We start from the raw sequence: 10,496 nt of genomic DNA on the forward strand, positions 1-10,496 counted from the left end.
TTTTTTTGGTTTTTCTCCAGTACCGGGAACCGAACTCACGACCTTGCGCTTGCCAGGCAGGCGCTTTTGCCGCTGAGCTAAATCCCCAGCCCCTGATAGGCATTTCTTTATAGGTGATTTGTTTCTTTTCTCTAACAACTTTTTATAGTCTATCCTTGTGTTGAATTTCTAGAATCTTGACTATTATACGCCTCGGTGTAGATTTTTTTTGATCATGGCTAACTGGAGTCCTGTATGCCTCACTTCTCTGTACGTCAATTTCTTTATCCATGCCTGGGAAGTTTTCTGCAATTACAGGGTTTTTATGTCACTTGCACTATCTGCTGCCTCTTCATTGACTCGGATCAATCTTATGTTATTTTTCTTTGCATCATCTAGCAGTTGTTGGCTTGATTTTTCATGGTCCCTCGCTATTTTTAAGAAATCTTTCTTTTCATGATCAATAACCACAAACATATCTTCTAAATCTGATATGCTATTCTATATTAGTTGATTCTGCTGTGTTTATTTCAATAGCATTTTTACCTCCTGGGTATCTCTTTGAATGTGTTTCATGGATTCCATTTCTTCCCTATTTGGGCATTCATGGTTTCCATCATTTTTTCTAAGCTCCTCTATTTTTTATCTGTGTCTAATCTGGATTCACTAACCATATCCTTCATTATGGTCATCATTATTTTAGTTATCTGAGAAATTAATTCTAATGTGATTTTTTTCTAGAGTTCATTCTTCTGCTTTGTTACTTGGCAGGCGCTACTGCAGAGAGTGCAGGTGGGGGCTTTCAGACTGTTTCACCTCACTGCCCCCTGGTTTGCCTTGGGTAAGCTGGAAGGCTGGGCTTGCATCTTGCTGCCATGTCATCTCATTTCCTTTTCTTTTCTTTCTTTTTAGTTAGTTTCTGCATTGATGTTTGTAAATTGCTTACGGTAGGTAGCTTTATCACTAGTATTGAGAATTCCTTGGGAAATGACTACTTTTCAGAGATGGGTGTAGCTAGCTTTTGGCTCTTGAGTCTGTTACAAGTTCCCATCTCTTCAGTGTATTGGGGATGAGAAGTTGCTGCCTTTTTGGCCTAGCCCCTAGTTTTTTGGCATTGGCCCATAGTATTGTTTATGAACCTCAGGCAATCTTGGTCTTGGTATACAAAGAACAACTATGTCACCTTGGTTAAAGTAGTATAATCCATAATAATAATAGCACCAAGCACAGTTAGGGTTAGGTTAGAAAATGACAAACCATGGGAACTTTTAATTTGCCGCCTTTAACCATAAGAGCAAGATTTGTAGTTATAAAACAAAATTTAAAACAAACCAAAAAGTTGTATACAGTAAATATCCCCACAATAAAGTGATTTTTACTGTCAGGGGAGAAAATTTAAGAGGAGAAAGAGGAACCAGGCATGATGGTATACACCTGTAATCTCAGCATTCAGGAGGCTGAGGCAGGAGGATTTCAGTGAGTTCAAGGCCAGCCTGTACTACATAGTGAGACTCTGTCTCAAAAAAACAAACAACAACAAAAAAGGGGTAAGAGGAAAAAAATAGAGAAATAGAAGAGAAGAGAAAAATTAGAAGCAAGGCTGAAGGACAAAGGAGGATTACACAAGCTTTGAGAAGCTGTGGAGAAGAATTGTTCAGCCCACAACACTCCAAGTGCCTCCTGCCAGCTTCCCCTCAGCTCCCTGACCTTGAGTGTCTCCCACAGCTGTACCTCACCCTTGTTTGGTCCCAACACATACCTGTTTGTAACTTTTGGAGTAGAAATATCTATCTTCTACCATTGAATGCTGGGAGTGTTTAACTTCCCATGTGTACAGGGGCTTGCAGCTAAGGGTTTGCCTTACATCTCAGAGGAGACCTGGGACTTGGACTTTTCAGCAATGCTGAAACTGTTAGGACTTTGGCAACTCTTGCAGATGGACTAAAATGCCTTTTCTTTTGCATAAAGGGATGTGCATGAGTCTTTGGGGGCCAGGGGCGGAATGTTATGGTTTGCGTCTGAACCACCTCCTGTCGGCCAGTCAAGCTTCAAACATGGCTAACACAGGCCTCTCCCTCTGTGCCGAGACCCGTCCACCTCAGTTAATTTGGTAGGGAGTCCAACAGGAGGTGTGGCTCTCTGTGGACTCCTGCTCCCTTTACTGCAGGGCCAATCCCATAACCCATTTTCTCTCCATGGACCACCTGCCCAGGGTACTCCAGAAGGCCCTGACTCGGCGCCACTGTGACCCTCTGCCCACAGTCCTGTTTCGTCCCTGTCTCAAGAGCTCCACTCTCCAGTCACAGACCTTGGCTTGGCCTCGGGCTTGGGACAGCGGCCAGGGGGCAGTGGGCAGCGGGCAGCGGGCAGCGGGCAGGCTCCGCGCTGTCACACATTTCCCCGGGTTAGGGAGGCAATGGGCAAGCGCTGGTCTGGCCTGTCTCTGAGTCTCCCTTTTCTCTCCGATGCCTCCAGGGAACCAGCCCACACTCTCCGCTTAGCGTGGTGGTGTCGGTGGTGCCCGCCACACAGCGGGGCAGTGGGCAGATGCCGCAGGGACAGAGAGGTCCCCGGCGTCTGACCGTTAGTGCTGTCACCTTCTCCTGTGACTCGCTCTGCAGTCCATGGCTGCCCCAGCTCTGACTGCAGGTGACCCACAAGCTGGGTTTCCTCTTCCAAGTTGGAGGGAGAGTGCGAGCAGAGCCTAACCCATCTTGGAGTCTGGCCTCGCAGGCACCTTCCCTGGCGATGTTGGAGCCCCTTGGAGATGTCGAGCTCACTGGGCGGAGGGAGGGCAGGGAGCTGTGGACCAGCGGCACCCTGCCTCCCTTGCTCAGTCACCCTGGTACATATGTGATTCGAGCTTGTAGATGTGTCCTTCAAGTGGGCTTCTGCTTCTGATATGTTTGCCCCCCATTTCCGAATACCTGTGTTGTCCCTGTCTCTCCTCACTCAGAGTTGCTCCCACGGCCGCTGTCTCTAACCAGCCGTGCTGGGACCACACCTGTCATTCAGATGGCGCTGCTCACCATCATAACCCCTCACTTTTTACTTATTTATGGTCACATTTTATATATGAGGAGATCCTCTGGGAAGAAGGGGGAAAGGGACCCTGATCCGTCCCTCTGAAGTTTCAAGAGATTGCAATCCGCCCTGGGAACTGGAGCCTGTCTGCAGGGGAGGGTGGGTGTCTGGAGGAGCTGGCCAGGGATGCGGAGCTGGAAACTGAGGCACCAGGGCAGGGTCTGGACCAGTGACCTGAGAAGAGCAGTGTTGTGCCTTAGGGACAGACTGGCTGCCAGGGCTCCTCAGTACTATCAGCCTCGAAGAAGCCCTGAGGTGCATGGGGGACCAGGCATTTTGGCCACATGATTCCCTAAGCAGGAAATAGGTGGAAGAAGGCAGAGCTGGCCAGTGGGCAGCTCTGAGGGAGCCACACCACTGCAAATAATCCAGGAGGCACTCGGCGGGGACAGGCAGACAGAGAGCTGAGTCACGGCCAACACAAGACCTCCCGCTCCAGGGGAAAGTCAGGAGCCCTAGGGAAAGCTGGACCCTCAGGGGTGATCCAGTGAGGGCTCAGAACTGTGGGCTTTGCAGTTTTTATATGAGTTCCCGGATACAACCCCCAAAACCTGGCCTCGGAGTCCAAATCCTGACCTTCAGGCAGAAGGGAGGAGAAGGAAACTGTCTCCAAGTCCCAGACCCCAGCCAGGCCCACTGACGCAAGCCACACAGCGAGGGCAGCCGCTCTCAGCTGCAGTGTGAAGTCCTTTCTGTGCAGGTGTCTTCTCTGGCTGCTTTTAAGATCTCCTCTTGATCGCTGGTCTTGTGCAACTAGATTATGATATACCTTGGTGTCTGTGGTGGACTGACAACTGGTGGGCAACTTGTAACCCCCAGCTGAACTGAACCAGCGTGGTGCTGGGTGTGGGAGGCCCACCTGAGGAGTGTTGCTGGCAGCGTAAGAGGCAGAACCGGAGAAGAAGAAGTGGAGGCTGTGGGAACTGGTAGAAGCTGTTGGGAGCCTGTTGGAAGCTGAGAGGAGGTGTAAGGAACTATTAGTTCTCTTGGAGGAGCTTGTCATGCTGGCTTTCCTGATGAAACTGGCTGTTTTCATCCTTCAAGGAGCTTGGGACCTCACTGTTGCTGAGGATGGCTGTGGTACTTTTCAGGGGAGCTCTGGTTCTTACATTGAGCATCACTTCCTGGCTCCAGTGCAGATCCCTCAGCCTGCTAGCACAGATCCTTCATCCCGCTGGCACAGACTTTCTGCTTCCACCACTGACCTTTTGGCCTTCCTAGTGCAGATCCATGAAACAGGCCTCATGAGATGTTGTCATGGGCTCTGGGCCTCCAGCTGGACTCATGGGAGGCATTGTTATGAGCTCTAGGTCTTCAGCTGGACTCATGCAGGACATTACCGTGGGATCCAGAACCTCAGCTGGATTCTTTGGTCTTTAGCGTGTGGACAGATTTTCTGCATGCTCTTGTATATTATTCTTTGGGTGACTATTATAATCTTATAAAATATGTGTATTATATTTTTCCCCTTGCAAAAACCCCAAACTAGTACAGTGTCATTTTCTTTATGCTTTGGGTTTGGAAATTTTAGAATATTTTGTACCCTTTTTTGGGTTTTTGTTATTTAGTTGTATGGAGTTTGTTTGATTTGGTTTTTCTGAGACAGGGACTTGCTGTGTAGTCTAGGGTGTCCTTGAACTCACTATGTAGTCCAGGCTGGCCTTAAACTTGCTGTGATCCTCCTGCCTCAGCCTCCAAGTGCTGAGACACCAGGTATGCCCCACTACACCCAGCCTTAATATTTTTTAAAGAGACAGAGTGTTGCTCTGTTGCTGGTCTTGAAGACCTGAGCTTAAGTGATTCTCTGCTTCAGCCTCCCAAATTGCTGAGACTACACACATGCACTGCCACACTGGTATCCAAATGTTCTTTAATCTCTTCTCTCTCTTCTCTTTCAAGCTTATAAATTACACTCATATTAAACTGGAAATTGCACCACCATTCACTGAAACTTCATTTTGGGGGTTTTTGTTCTCTGAATGATTTTGGATAGTTTCTTTGCCCAGTCTTAAAGAAATATTTTCTTCAATATTTATTTCCATGTAGTTGCTTCTCATCTCTAAAATGTAGGTTTCATCTCTAGAAATTTTATTTTTATCCCTTTTTTGATGACTTGATTGAAGTACAACCCACATATTTTAAACTGCATATACTTAAAGTATGATATTTAGTGAGGCATAGTACTGCTCACCTGTAAGCCCAGCACTCTGGGAGGCTGAGGCAGGAGAATTGCAAACTGGAGCCCAGCCTGAGCAACTTATTGATTTAGCAAGACCCTGCCTCAAAATAAAAACTAAAAAAAAGGGCTGGGAAAGTACAGCTAGGGCCTGGTTCAATGTACAGTACCACAAAAAAAGTGTAATATTCGATGGAGTTTGGAGTTATGTAAACCCAAAAAAAACCATAACCACAACTAAGATAATAAACATGTTTATCCTCCCTAAAAGTTCATCTTCTCATTCTGTGGTATTTTCCTTGCTAGTCTCTTCTTTCCCCATATATATTCATTTTTCTCCTGGGTCTTTTGAGAAAGAAATATACATGTCACGCCCCTTTGCTCCCAAAGACCTCTGTACTTCTCTAAAAACAAGGATATTCTCTGACGTACTCACAGCACAGTTATCGAGTTCAGGGAATGTAACAAAAATGGTGCTACCTCATCCATAAGCCTTTTGCCAATTTTTCCAAGTGTACCATAATATTCCTTACACTGACAAGCAGCCTCAGTATTGAGCTTTCATCGTGAGGCAGGTGCAGACTCAGGCGCAGCTGTGAGAAGTGACAGGAAGAGACCCAGCCCTGCTTACCCAGGCGACCACTGCAGCCCTCTGACCAAAGGGAAACACAAAGCAGCAGCAAGCCGGCACTGACCGCCCTGAGCAGGAATGAGCATCTCCACCCACCCGCCCCTGCTCTGGGGCGGCCTCTAGTTGCTCACCTTCTCCACGATGCGGTCATCTCAAGAACATTATGTAGTGGAGCGTGAAGCGTGTTCTGGCTGGCTTCTCCCTCAGCACGGGCATGGCAGCCCTGCTGGCCTGTCCCCCTGGGCTTGTTTCCATCTCTGAGCCGTGTGCCCACCTGGATGCACAGCCTTGCCTGCTCTTGACGGAGGAGCTCCAGCTGGCTTCTGGGCCATCCGAGGAGGGCAGCTGTGAATGTCATTGCAGGGTCTGTGAACCCACAGCTTCCTTCTCATGAGACAAGTGCCCAATCCCTGCACCAATCATAGCTGTATGTTTATTTTTTCTAACAAACCGCTGACCTTTTCCCAGAGTAACTATACCATCGCATTTCCACCGGAGACATTTGAATTCCCGCAGCTTCCCCAGGACTTGTCCCGGTCATGTTGCTCATCTCGGGTGTTCTGAGAGGTGTGTGGTGATGCCTTTGCTAGCACAGGGAACATCATCAAGGCCTCTCCTCTCCACTGACACGTGCAAAGAAAAAGCCAGTGGACATTTGCCCATGAGTGGCGATCCTTCCCTTCGCTCTTCTGTGTCCTGTAATTGTGAAGCCCATTAAATCTGTTTACTGTACAAAACACTCCAGATCAAACAAAACACTCTGGCCTCTTGAACAGGAAACCTGCACAAACGCAAGGTGGACCAGTGACCACAGACTCAAATACCGGATCCCAAGAACAGCAGGCCTTCACCTCCTCGTGCCCTTAGTGCCCTACAAACCCCACTCTGTGAAAAAAGCTGCTTCGGGTACTTCGGAGCCTGCCGCCTTTCTCAAGTTTTTACCTACTTAAAGCTTGTTCTTGCTGCAAGGTTTCCTTACACATGTCCTTCATGTCTTTGTCTATTTGCCATTTGGATCGTCAGTGAGAGTCTATTCATCTATTACTACGGAGGCACTTATTATTATATTTAAGGGTACAGCGTGTGGACACGGGCAATAGGAGGTTGTGTGCGTGGAGCTAATTAGCACATCAGCGTCTCTCCTGGTTACCTTTGGCATGCGGGGACTGTGAAAGGTAGTTGGTTTAGTTAGTTAATGAGTAAGGCAGCTAGCTGGGGATGGCTGGAGATAGAGCTGAGTGATCAGCCACGCTGATAAGAATTAAAATAAGAAGAGACAGTGGACTAGGACTTTGGACCAAGATTTAACTTCCTCAGGCAACATGGAATGCAGATCCCTCCTTACCAAAGCAGGTACAGCCCCTCTGGACTAAGTCCTGAGTTTCCAGGAACTTAACACACAAAATAACCGGATTTTTATTTAAAAATTCCAACTTTCTTTAAGTCCTACTGTCTTAGTTACTTTTCTCTCATTGCTGAGACAAAATACCTGATGCCCAAAACTAAGGAAGCAAAAGTTTATTTAGCTCACAGTGTGTGGAGGTTTCAGTCCATACTCAGCTGGCTCCAAGGCAGAGTGGCTTTTGGTAGAGGGCAACAGTTCAAGGTGGTGGAAAATGGGAAAAGCAGCACGAGCAATGTATAAATCCAACAAAACTTGTCGAAAATGCTGACTCTTGATTACTGTAGCTATATAACAAGTTTTGAAATTAGGTGGACTGATTCTCATGTCATATTCATCTTCTCCAAAATGTTTTACTATTCCATTTGCCTTTCTACATAAACTTTAGACTGATCTAGCTATAACTAAAAAAGCAAGCCAAGATTGGCTGAGAATTGAATTAAGCCTCTGCATCGTTTGGAAAGAACCGGTATCTTTACTATGTTGAATCTTCCAAACTAAGAAACCTTGTCTTTCCATTCATGTGTATAGTTTTTAAATTCTTTGGTCAGCATTTTCGACAAGTTTTGTTGGATTTATACTGAAGTATGCCTCTGTTTTCCACAGTACTGTTTTGTTCCTTCCACTCCATCTGTATGGCTTTCACTTCCTTTCCTTGCTTTAGCTCAGCACCTACAATTCCAGCACTGTATTGAAAAAAAAGGAAAGGAAAGAAAAACAACAACAAAAAAGATGAGAGCAGCCATCCTTACCACCTGAGGATGTCTGCTACAGGTTTCTTGTGGACGCTCTTCATTAAGTTTCCCTTTCATCCCAACTTTCCAGTTTTTGATTTTTATCACTCATGGGTGCTGAATTTTTCTGCACGGCTGATATAATCATGTGAATTTTCTTCTCTAGCCTGTGTGCTGACTGATTTTCAAATATTGAACCAGGTTTACATCCCTGGGCCAAGTTCCTAATTCCTTTACATGTTTCTGGATTTTGTGTGATAATATTTTAAGGAGCTTTGTGCCTCAAGGAGGATATTGACCTGCAATTTTTTTATACTGTCTTTGTCTGGTTTTGCTATCAGGATAATACGAGCCTCACAGTCAATTGGAAAGTGTTCTTCTATTTCCTGGAAAGGATTCTGTAGAACTTATTTTAATGATTTTTAAACATCTGAGAGAATTCTCCAATGAAACCATCTGAGCCTGGAGATTTCTTCTTTAATTCTTTTTTGTCTTTTTTGTCTTTTTTTTTGAGACAGGGTCTTACTATGCAGTTCAGGCTGGTTTTGAACTCATTTTGCAGCCCACGCCGGCCACTCACAACCATCCTCCTGCCTCAGCCTCCCAAATGCTGGGATTACAGGCATCTGCCACCATGCCTGGATCTTTTTTCTTTTGAAAATTTTAAAATTAGCCAGACAAGGTGGTGCATGCCCATAATCCCAGCACTCAAGAGGCTGAGGCAGGAGGATCAGCATAAATTTTAGGCCATCCTGGGCTACACAGTGAGTTCAAGGTCAGCCTGAACTTCATAGCAAGACCCTGTCTCAAAAAAGCAAAATAAATTTTGCAAATTGCAAATTCAATTTCCTTAAAAATTATAAGGGTAAGAAAAGTGATTTATTTCTGGTAGTTTGTGGTTTTCGAAGAACTGGTCCATTTTATCTCAGTTGTCAAAAAGATGGTGGAATTATTCATAGTATCCTCTTATTATTCATGTATGTGTGACTGAGGACTGAACGCAGGGCCTCACACATGCTAGGAAAGCGTTCTGCCATTGTGTGACATCCTCAGACTTAGGTCTTGCATAGCTTTGATATAGGGGAAATAAACGTAACTCCCAACCTGCTTGGTGTCAGGTGCGGTTTGTGTTCTTCAAAAATCAAACAATGAATTCTAAGGAACAGCAGAAGTTGAGAGCGGGAAAACTTTATGCATAGAGCTAGGGCGAACCTGAAAGTAGGTTGCCAACAAGCCCATTTCTCAAAGACAGTTTTATACAGCAAAGTCACGAGGTGTGTGCAATGTGCATCAGAGCTGTGATCAACCAACAACATCACAAGCACAACTGCTTAGGTGATGCTGATCCAGTGGCGAAGCAGGTCAGGCAGCAAGTGTGCACGGAGAGAACAAGGACCTTCTTTAGGAAAGGGTGAATCAGGGAGTCCTGTTCACCCACCATGGCGACTGATGTCCATCTAGACTTTACTGGACCAAGTGATACCAATCATAGTATATTGCTTCTCCCGTGGGGGGTCATGAAGGCCTGGTCATTCCCTCTTTATCTTGAGGCCTGGCCTTCAACAGATGCACCTCCAGCCACCGCTGGGATGTGTTTTCATCCTCTGCACTGACTCCCTGGAGGGCCTCGACCTGTCTGACTGCCTAGAACACTTCTACCTATCTTAGCTGTCTATAACCGTTGCACTGGGTTCACAGCTCTTGAAGCCAACCTGTCTGTCCCAACTTGTGCTCCGTAGTAAGGAGGTCCCCAAGTCCAGCATGGACTCCTCCGGCGATGGCACCTCACCAGTCACTAAGCAGCCCATTACACTAGTGCTACAAAAGTAAGTGCTGTACCTTGTGATATCCACCCACACTGGCAGAACTTGGACGCTCCACAGCAAGTCTGTAAACCGAAGACAGAACTTTCTCACCCAGTCCACTCCCTTCTGTGCGTGAGAGACCGCGTCTCTGGAAACTGTCGTTAACCTACAAATGAAAATCGTCTAGGAAGCACAGATGTGGGTGATTAGGCGTGCAAATTATTTTTTAGTGTATTGTTGGAAAAATATGTTCTTCTCCCTCACCCCACAGGCCAGTACCCAAATCAAAATGCTGAATTACAAACAAGCACCCCCGCTTTGGATCAGCACGCCTCTGAGTCTTGCACAAGAGAATCTGCAAAAACGCCGTGAAAGAATCACTTCGGCTGTAGGGAGAGCAGGCGCTACTGATCAGGATACTGGAGCAGTGTGCTGCTTCTCACTCCAGCTACCTGTGCACTGCTGAGCAAGTCTGCCTCTGGCGCTCCGCGCTGCGAGACGCGATAAAACCTATTTTGTTGGGTAGCCCGAGCTTTGCAAGACCAAACGCTCGCAGAGCCCTAGCTAGGCCGGCGCAGACCAGGCTCGCTGGAGCTCGCCCCTACGAGCTCGATGCGCTCGACGCTCGCTTGCTCGCAGGCGGGCGGCTCGGTGCTCGACTCGGCGCCCGGCGGCGCGCGCTCCC

The sequence above is a fragment of the Chinchilla lanigera genome, unplaced genomic scaffold, assembly GCF_000276665.1.
Source record: "Chinchilla lanigera isolate Chin_1 unplaced genomic scaffold, ChiLan1.0 scaffold00004, whole genome shotgun sequence".
Lineage (NCBI taxonomy): Eukaryota > Metazoa > Chordata > Mammalia > Rodentia > Chinchillidae > Chinchilla > Chinchilla lanigera.